Below are 8,580 nucleotides of genomic sequence, written 5' to 3'. Positions count from 1 at the left end.
CCTCCCTCCCTCCCTTCCTCCCTCCCACTCCCTCCCTCCTCCCTCCCTCCCTCCCTCCTCCCTCAACTTCCTTCCTTCCTTCCTTCCTTCCTTCCTTCCTTCCTTCCTTCCTTCCTTCCTTCCTTCCTTCCTTCCTCTCCTCCTCCCTCCTCCCTCCCTCCCTCCCCTCCCTCCCTCCCTTCCTCCCTTCCTTCCTTCCCTTCCTTCCTTCCTTCCTTCCTTCCTTTCCTCCTCCCTCCCTCCCTCCCTCCCTTCCTTCCTCCCTCCCTCCTTCCTCCTTCCCTCCTTCCTTCCTTCCTTCCTTCCTTCCTTCCTTCTTCCTTCCTTCTTCCTTTCCTTCCTTCCTTCCTTCCTTCCTTCCTTCCTTCCTTCCTTCCTTCCTTCTCCCTTCCTTCCTCCCTCCCTCCCTCCCTCCTCCCTTCCTTCCTTCCTTCCTCCCTCCCTCCCTCCCTCCCTCCCTTGAACATATGAACATATGAAGCTGCCTTATACTGAATCAGACCCTTGGTCTGTCAAAGTCAGTATTGTCTTCTCAGACTGGCAGCGGCTCTCCAGGGTCTCAAGCTAAGGATTTGCACGGCTCTTTGCCTGAACCCTTTTGGAGATGCCAGGGATTGAACCTGGGACCTTCTGCTTACCAAGCAGATGCTCTACCACTGAGCCACCATCCCTCCCTCCCTCCTTCCTTCCTCCCTTCCTTCCTTCGAGGCTCTCAAATGTCTGATGTTCATGTCCTGTGGCTCTCAAACATCTGACATTTATTCTGTGTGGCTCATACCAATACTCCCCTCTAAACTGTGGAGTTTGTAAGCAAAAACTCTATTGTGTGAGTTACAGGCGTTAAAGTTGTGAGCTGCTGCGTAAACTAGTTTGCTCTGGGGCCATTTTTCCTGAGCTAAGACGAAAACGGGAGAACTGGAGACTAAAAACTGAGCTAACTAACTCGGCTTCGAGAGAACACTGGCTCTTACGTTAAGCAACTTTGGCCACCCGTGCTCTAACTACGACACCTACACAGGCTCCTGAACCTTCCTCCCCCTCCCCACCTACCTACCTTGTCATTGAATAGCAGGTGCAGCTGCATAACAATCCCTGGATGAGGAGAGCGGGCAGCAGCCAGCCACCAGGAGCTTTGGCCACACCCCCAGCAGCCCTCCCTAACCCTGGAGAAGTCCATGCCAACCCTTTCTCCACTTCTGATTCTGATTTTGGCAACAATGGGTGGCTTGCTGGCCTTTTGACTGAGGGGGCAGGGGGAGCAAAGCGAGCCCCAGGTGAGTGAGGCCTGCTTGGGCTGACTGGACCTTTAGCCAACCAAAGCAGGCCTCGCTTGCCCGGGGCTCTCCTTTCTTGCTTTTGGCTGTTGGGGGGCAGCATATGCTAGTGAGTTACACTAATGAGCTCCCCCACCTATTTTTCTACAAAACGACCCCTGCTAATAAGCCTGTGTTTTTAAAAACCCCTCGGTGGGTGGGGAAAGCCGTGCTCCCTACAGGCAAGGGAACCCTAGAAGGGCAGTAGGGGTGCCCAGGAAAGCCACTCTGGACTCTTCACCTTGTGGCAGCTGGCATCTTCGGGCGTGTGTGTGCCGGCAGGCCTGGGCGAGGGGAGGGCTGCATTCCTAAGGGCTCCCCGTGGTGGGAGGCATGTTCATTGAGCCGTTTTTTCAAACGGCGGGGCACAGCTGGAAGGCACCGTGAGCCGGGCTGCCCTGGCTAAATGTGTGCGGAGGGAGGCGGGGTGGGTGTGGGCGCTGCCAGGCTCATTACACCCCTCCAGGCAGAGAGAGGATCGATGTACTTTAATATGTGACGCTGGGAGGGGGTCTGTCTGTGTCGATCGTTCTTCACGATTTTGAAGGTACCAAGGAGACAGCTTCTCATGCTGCTGCTCTGTTAGGCAGTGAAACGAGAAGAAGAAGACCGCAGATTTATACCCCGCCCGTTCTTCCCTGAATCAGAGCCGCGAGCGGCTTACAATCTCCCATATCTTCTCCCCCCCCCACGACAGACACCCTGTGAGGTGGGTGGGGCTGCAAGAGCCCTGACAGAAGCTGCCCTTTAAGGACAACTCCTGCGAGAGCTCTGGCTGACCCATGGCCATTCCAGCAGCTGCAAGCAGAGGAGTGGGGAATCAAACCCTGTTCTCCCAGATAAGAGTCCCGCGCACTTAACCACCACACCAAACTGGCTTTCTAAGAAGAAGTTTATTGGATTTATACCCTGCCCTTCTCCCTGAATCAGAGACTCAGCGGCTTACAATCTCCTTTATCTTCTCCCCCCCCACAAGAGACACCCTGTGAGGTGGCTGGGACTGAGAGAGCTCTCACAGCAGCTGCCCTTTCAAGGACAACTCTTGTGATAACTATGGCTGACCCAATGCCATTCCAGCAGCTGCAAGTGGAGGAGCAGGGAATCAAACCCTGTTTTCCCAGATAAGAAGAAGAAAACTACAGATTATACCCAGCTCTTCTCTCTTAATCAGAGACTCAGAGCGGCTTTACAATCTCCTTTCTCTTCTCCCCCCACAACAGACACCCTGTGAGGTGGGTGGTGCTGAAAGACCCCTGACAGAAGCTGCCCTTTCAAGGACAACTCCTACGAGAGCTCTGGCTAACCCTAGGCATTCCAGCAGCTGCAAGTGGAGGAGTGGGGAATTAAACCCGGTTCTCCCAGATAAGAGTCCGCTCACTTAACCACCACACCCAACCGGCTCTCTAAGAAGAAGATATTGGATTTATACCCCGCCCTTCACACTGAATCAGTCTCAGAGTGGCTCACAATCTCCTTTATTTTCTTCCCCCGCACAGATACTCTGTGAGTGGGTGGGGCTGAGGGAGCTCTGATAGAAACTGCCCTTTCAAGGACAGCTCTGCCAGAGCTCTGGCTGACCTAAGGCAATACAGCAGCTGCAAGTGGAGGAGTGGGGAATCAAACCCGGTTCTCCCAGATAAGAGTCTGCACACTTCACCACTACACCAAAAGGCAGCAGGGTCTCTCCTTGAGCTGGAAGGGCTGTGGAGGAGAAGATAGGAGACTTCAACCCCCCACCTCCCCAGTGCTTCTTGTCGTGCCAGGGCAGCTGAGCTCAGAAAAGCTGCACTCTGCAAAAACGCCTTCCCGGATGTATAGCGTTTGGCAGGCAGGAGAAGAAATGGATGGGAGCCACACTGTGTTTTATTGCTTTGGCCTTACAAAACGTCCCGCTTTGACAAATGCACCGTGGCCAGGTGGCTTCAGCAGCCGCTCCGACCCCCAAAGTCCTTGGGGAGTTTGCCAGAGCTCAGTGTTGGGTCAGCAATGCTCCCTTCCCCGTTTGAGCCTCGCGCAAGCCCTGGGAGGGAGGCATGGTTGCCAAGTCCAGCTGGGGGAATTCCTGGAGGCCTGGGGGTGGGGCCTAGGGAGGTGTTCATGGCAGAAGAGAAAGAAGAGATATTGGATTTATATCCCGCCCTCCACTCCGAAGAGTCTCAGAGCGGCTCAAAATCCCCTTTCCCTTCCTCCCCCACAATAGACACCTTGTGAGGTGGGTGGGGCTGAGAGAGCTGTGACAAAAGCTTCCCTTTCAAGGACAACCTCTGCCAGAGCTACGGCTGACCCAAGGCCATTCCAGCAAGCGCAAGTGGAGGAGTGGGGAATCAAACTCGGTTCTCCCAGATAAGAGTAGGGTTGCCAGTCCATTTCAAGAAATCTCTGGGGACTTCAGGGGTGGAGCCAGGACCAAGGCTGTGACAAGCATAACTGTACTCCAAAGGGAGTTCTGGCCATCACATTTAAAGGGACCGCACATCTTTTAAATGCCTTCTTTCCATAGGAAATAATGAAGGATAGGGGAACCTCTTTTGGGCTCATAGAATTGGACCCCCTGATCCAATCTTTATGAAACTTGGAGGTAGTTTGGGGAGGGGCACCGGATGCCTAAACTGAAAATATGGTGCCTCTACATCAAAATACAGGCTCCCCAGAGCCCCAGATACCCGTGGATCAATTTTTCCATTATTTTCTATGGGAATGTCTCCATAAGGAATAATAGAGTTTCCAGCAGACATTCCCCTCCCCCCCCGCTTTCTGATGACCCTGAAGCGGGGGGGGGGGAGGAGGCCTCCAAACTGGGGGATCCGCTGCCCCCCATCTGGGGATTGAGCGACCCACAAAGAGTAACGCGGACAATGGAGCAGGAAATAAAGATAATAACCCTCCGCAAAACCCAGCCTCAAATTACCAAATATTAATAGCCAATAAATGCAAATACTAGAAATTTAGATTCAGTTGTGCAAAAGCATTCCATTTACAAACGGCAATAAAGAACATAAACCTCACCCAAAGTCATTCATTACATCTCGATGCTGCTGCTACAACAGATCTCACAACTGACCATACCTTGTGAGATTTGTTGTAAGCAGCAGCATCGAGATGTAATGAATTTGTTAGAAGCTTGTAGAAGCAAGTGCGGAACGTGGGGCCGAAGTACTACCGCGTCGCGTTCCAAAATTTATGTGCCTTGCTGCGCAAAAGGAGAAGTTCTTTGGAGCATTTGTTCTCGAATTCTTCAATGCAAAACAAAAAACAAAAAACCTTCTTCTGGAAGCATTGCTCTTCATGAAAGACTTGACCATTTGAATTTCTGCCTTATTCTGTCCCTTGGAATTTCCTGGACGTTGATTTGTCTCTAAATGCCACAGGAGGTGGTGGCGGCTACAAGCACAGCCAACTTTAAAAGGGGATGGGATAAAAATATGGAGCAGAGGTCCATCAGCGGCTATTTGCCATGGTATATATATATGTGTGTGTGTGTGTGTGTGTATGACCCTGAAGTGGGGGGAGGGCCTCCAAACACATACACATATATTGGCCACTTGTGACACAGAGTGTTGGACTGGAGGGGCCACTGGCCTGATCTAACAGGGCTTCTCTTATGTTCTTATGTGACACAGTGTTGGACTGGATGGGCCAGTGGCCTGATCCAACAGGGCTTCTCTTATGTTCTTATGTGACACAGTGTTGGACTGGATGGGCCAGTGGCCTGATCCAACAGGGCTTCTCTTATGTTCTTATGTGACACAGAGTGTTGGGCTGGATGGCCATTGGCCTGATCCAACAGGGCTTCTCTTATGTTCTTATGTGACACAGTGTTGGACTGGAGGGGCCAGTGGCCTGATCCAACAGGGCTTCTCTTATGTTCTTATGTGACACAGTGTTGGACTGGAGGGGCCAGTGGCCTGATCCAACAGGGCTTCTCTGATGTTCTTATGTGACACAGAGTGTTGGGCTGGATGGCCATTGGCCTGATCCAATAGGGCTTCTCTGATGTTCTTATGTGACACAGAGTGTTGGACTGGATGGCCATTGGCCTGATCCAACAGGGCTTCTCTGATGTTCTTATGTGACACAGAGTGTTGGGCTGGATGGCCATTGGCCTGATCCAACAGGGCTTCTCTTATGTTCTTATGTGACACAGAGTGTTGGGTTGGATGGCCATTGGCCTGATCCAACAGGGCTTCTCTTATGTTCTTATGTGACACAGTGTTGGACTGGAGGGGCCAGTGGCCTGATCCAACAGGGCTTCTCTTATGTTCTTATGTGACACAGAGTTTTGGACTGGAGGGGCCAGTGGCCTGATCCAACAGGGCTTCTCTTATGTTCTTATGTGACACAGAGTTTTGGACTGGAGGGGCCAGTGGCCTGATCCAACAGGGCTTCTCTTATGTTCTTATGTGACACAGAGTGTTGGACTGGATAGGCCATTGGCCTGATCCAACAGGGCTTCTCTTATGTGACACAGAGTGTTGGACTGGAGGGGCCATTGGCCTGATCCAACAGGGCTTCTCTTATGTGACACAGAGTGTTGGACTAGATGGGCCACTGGCCTGATCCAACAGGGCTTCTCTTATGTTCTTACGTTCTTAAATGACTTTGGGTGAAGGTTTATGTTCTTTATTGCCATTTGCATACGGAATGCTTTTGCACAATTGAATCTAAATTTCTAGTATTTGCATTTATCAGTTATTAATATTTGGTAATTTGAGGTTGGGTTTTGAGGGAGGGTTATTACCTTCATTTCCTGCCCCCACCTGGGGATTGGCAACCCTACAGCTGGCAGGCGGGACCTGGGAGATACTCTGGAATTACAGCTCATGTCTAAAAATCAGTCCCCCTGGAACAAATGGCTGGTTTGGAGGGTGAACTCCGTGGCCTTGTACTCCCCCCCCCTTGAGGCCCCGTCCTCCCCAGGTTCTACCCACAAAGGCCAGAGGGGGACCTGCTCCCAGTTCTGACCCTCTGGAAGGAGGGGCATTTCAGAGGCAGTCCTCCTGCCTAGCCCCCGCTTGTGGCGAGAGGATGGAGAGTGGCACCCCCCAGGGAATGATCCTGGTACCCAAGAAAGAGCCACTCCGTCTGCAGCGGAAGCGAATGTGCTTCGTGTGGCGTGCCTGCCCTCTAGCGGACAAACCCTCCCATGCCAAGCATGTTGGCTAATATCCACTTACGGACCTCTGCGCCATATAAGAACATAAGAGAAGCCATGCTGGATCAGGCCAATGGCCCCTCCAGTCCGTGTCACACAGTGGCCTAAACCCAGGTGCCATCAGGAGGTCCATCAGTGGGGCCAGGACACTAGAAGCCCTCCCACTGTGCTCCCCCCCAAGCACCAAGTATACAGAACATCACTGCCCCAGAGATAAGAACATAAGAGAAGCCCTGTTGGATCAGGCCAATGGCCCCTCCAGTCCAACACTCTGTGTCACATAAGAACATAAGAGAAGCCCTGTTGGATCAGGCCAATGGCCCCTCCAGTCCAACACTCTGTGTCACACAGTGGCACAAACCCAGGTGCCAACAGGAGGTCCACCCGTGGGGCAGGACACTAGAAGCCCTCCCCCTGTTGCCCCTCCAAGCACCAAGAATACAGAGCATCACTTGCCCCTGACAGAGAGTTCCAACAACACGCTGTGGCCAAGAGCCACTGATGGACCTCTGCTCCAGATGTTTATCCAGTCCCCTCTTGAAACCGTCCCTGCTTGCAGCTGCCACCTGTGGAGGCTGTGGAGGGGAGGGGCTGATGTTGGTTCCCGCCCTCCCCTGCAAATGCTGTTAAAATGGCAGGAGATGGAAGGGGGGATTTGGAGTCCCCTCCTCAGCACACTGGTGTGGCTTTTGGTCCATCGAGGTCCTAGAACTCCAGGGGTCATCTTGGGGGAGAGGAGTGCAGGGAAGGTCCATGACCGGCATTACTTTTTGCAGAAGGCTGGTTCTGCCCAGGCCTGCGGAAGAGATTTACTTATTTGTTTACTTACTAGCTTAATTTATAGCCTCCCTTTTCTTGCTGAGACCCAAGGCAGATTACTCGAGCCCGAACAATGCAGCAGACGCAGTAGAATACACACCGCAAACAATGAAAACACCAACTGCATTACAGAATTAGAGAACACTCAAGAGGGCTGAGCGGCGCGTACCGTGAAGTAGGATTACGACAGTGCAGAACAATCTGGTTTACCATTTGGCAGCCCTCCGTGGACAGACTCCTGCTGTAAGCTCCATCTCGCTTGACCAGTTGAGCAGGGGAGGGAAGAGGGGAGGGCTCTGGCAATGCGGTTGCCATCCGGAAGTGACCTCACAGAGTCTGCAATGCTGTAAGAACATAACATAAGAGAAGCCATGTTGGATCAGGCCAATGGCCCCTCCAGTCCAACACTCTGTGTCACATAAGAACATAAGAGAAGCCCTGTGGGATCAGGCCAGTGGCCCATCCAGCCCAACACTCTGTGTCACATAAGAACATAAGAGAAGCCCTGTTGGATCAGGCCAATGGCCCCTCCAGTCCAACACTCTGTGTCACATAAGAACATAAGAGAAGCCCTGTTGGATCAGGCCAGTGGCCCATCCAGTCCAACACTCTGTGTCACATAAGAACATAAGAGAAGCCCTGTTGGATCAGGCCAGTGGCCCCTCCAGTCCAACACTCTGTGTCACACAGTGGCCAATATATATGTGTATATACACACCCAAACACACATATACAAACATATACACACACACACACACACACACACACATATATATATATACTGTGGCTAATAGCCACTGATAGACCTCTGCTCCATATTTTTATCCAATCCCCTCAAAGCTGGCTATGCTTGTGGCCGCCGCCACCTCCTATGACAGTGAATTCCACGTGTTAATCACCCTTTGGGTGAAGAAGGACTTCCTTTTATCCGTTTTAACCCGACTGCTCAGCAATTTCATCGAATGCCCACGAGTTTTTGTATTTTGAGAAAGGGAGAAAAGTACCTCTTTCTCTACTTTCTCCATCCCATTCATTATATTGTAAACCTCTATCATGTCACCCCGCAGTCGACGTTTCTCCAAGCTAAAGAGTCCCAAGCGTTTCAACCTTTCTTCATAGGGAAAGTGTTCCAGCCCTTTAATCATTCTAGTTGCCCTTTTCTGGACTTTCTCCAATGCTATAATATCCTTTTTGAGGTGTAGGACGGGGGTGTCGAACACATTTGTTATGAGGGCCGGATCTGATATAAATGACCTTGTTGGGCCCAGCCATGTCAAGGTGGGCCATATATGTAGC

Source organism: Heteronotia binoei, chromosome 2 (assembly GCF_032191835.1).
Source record: "Heteronotia binoei isolate CCM8104 ecotype False Entrance Well chromosome 2, APGP_CSIRO_Hbin_v1, whole genome shotgun sequence".
NCBI lineage: Eukaryota > Metazoa > Chordata > Lepidosauria > Squamata > Gekkonidae > Heteronotia > Heteronotia binoei.
Note: the sequence above shows the minus strand (reverse complement) of the source record.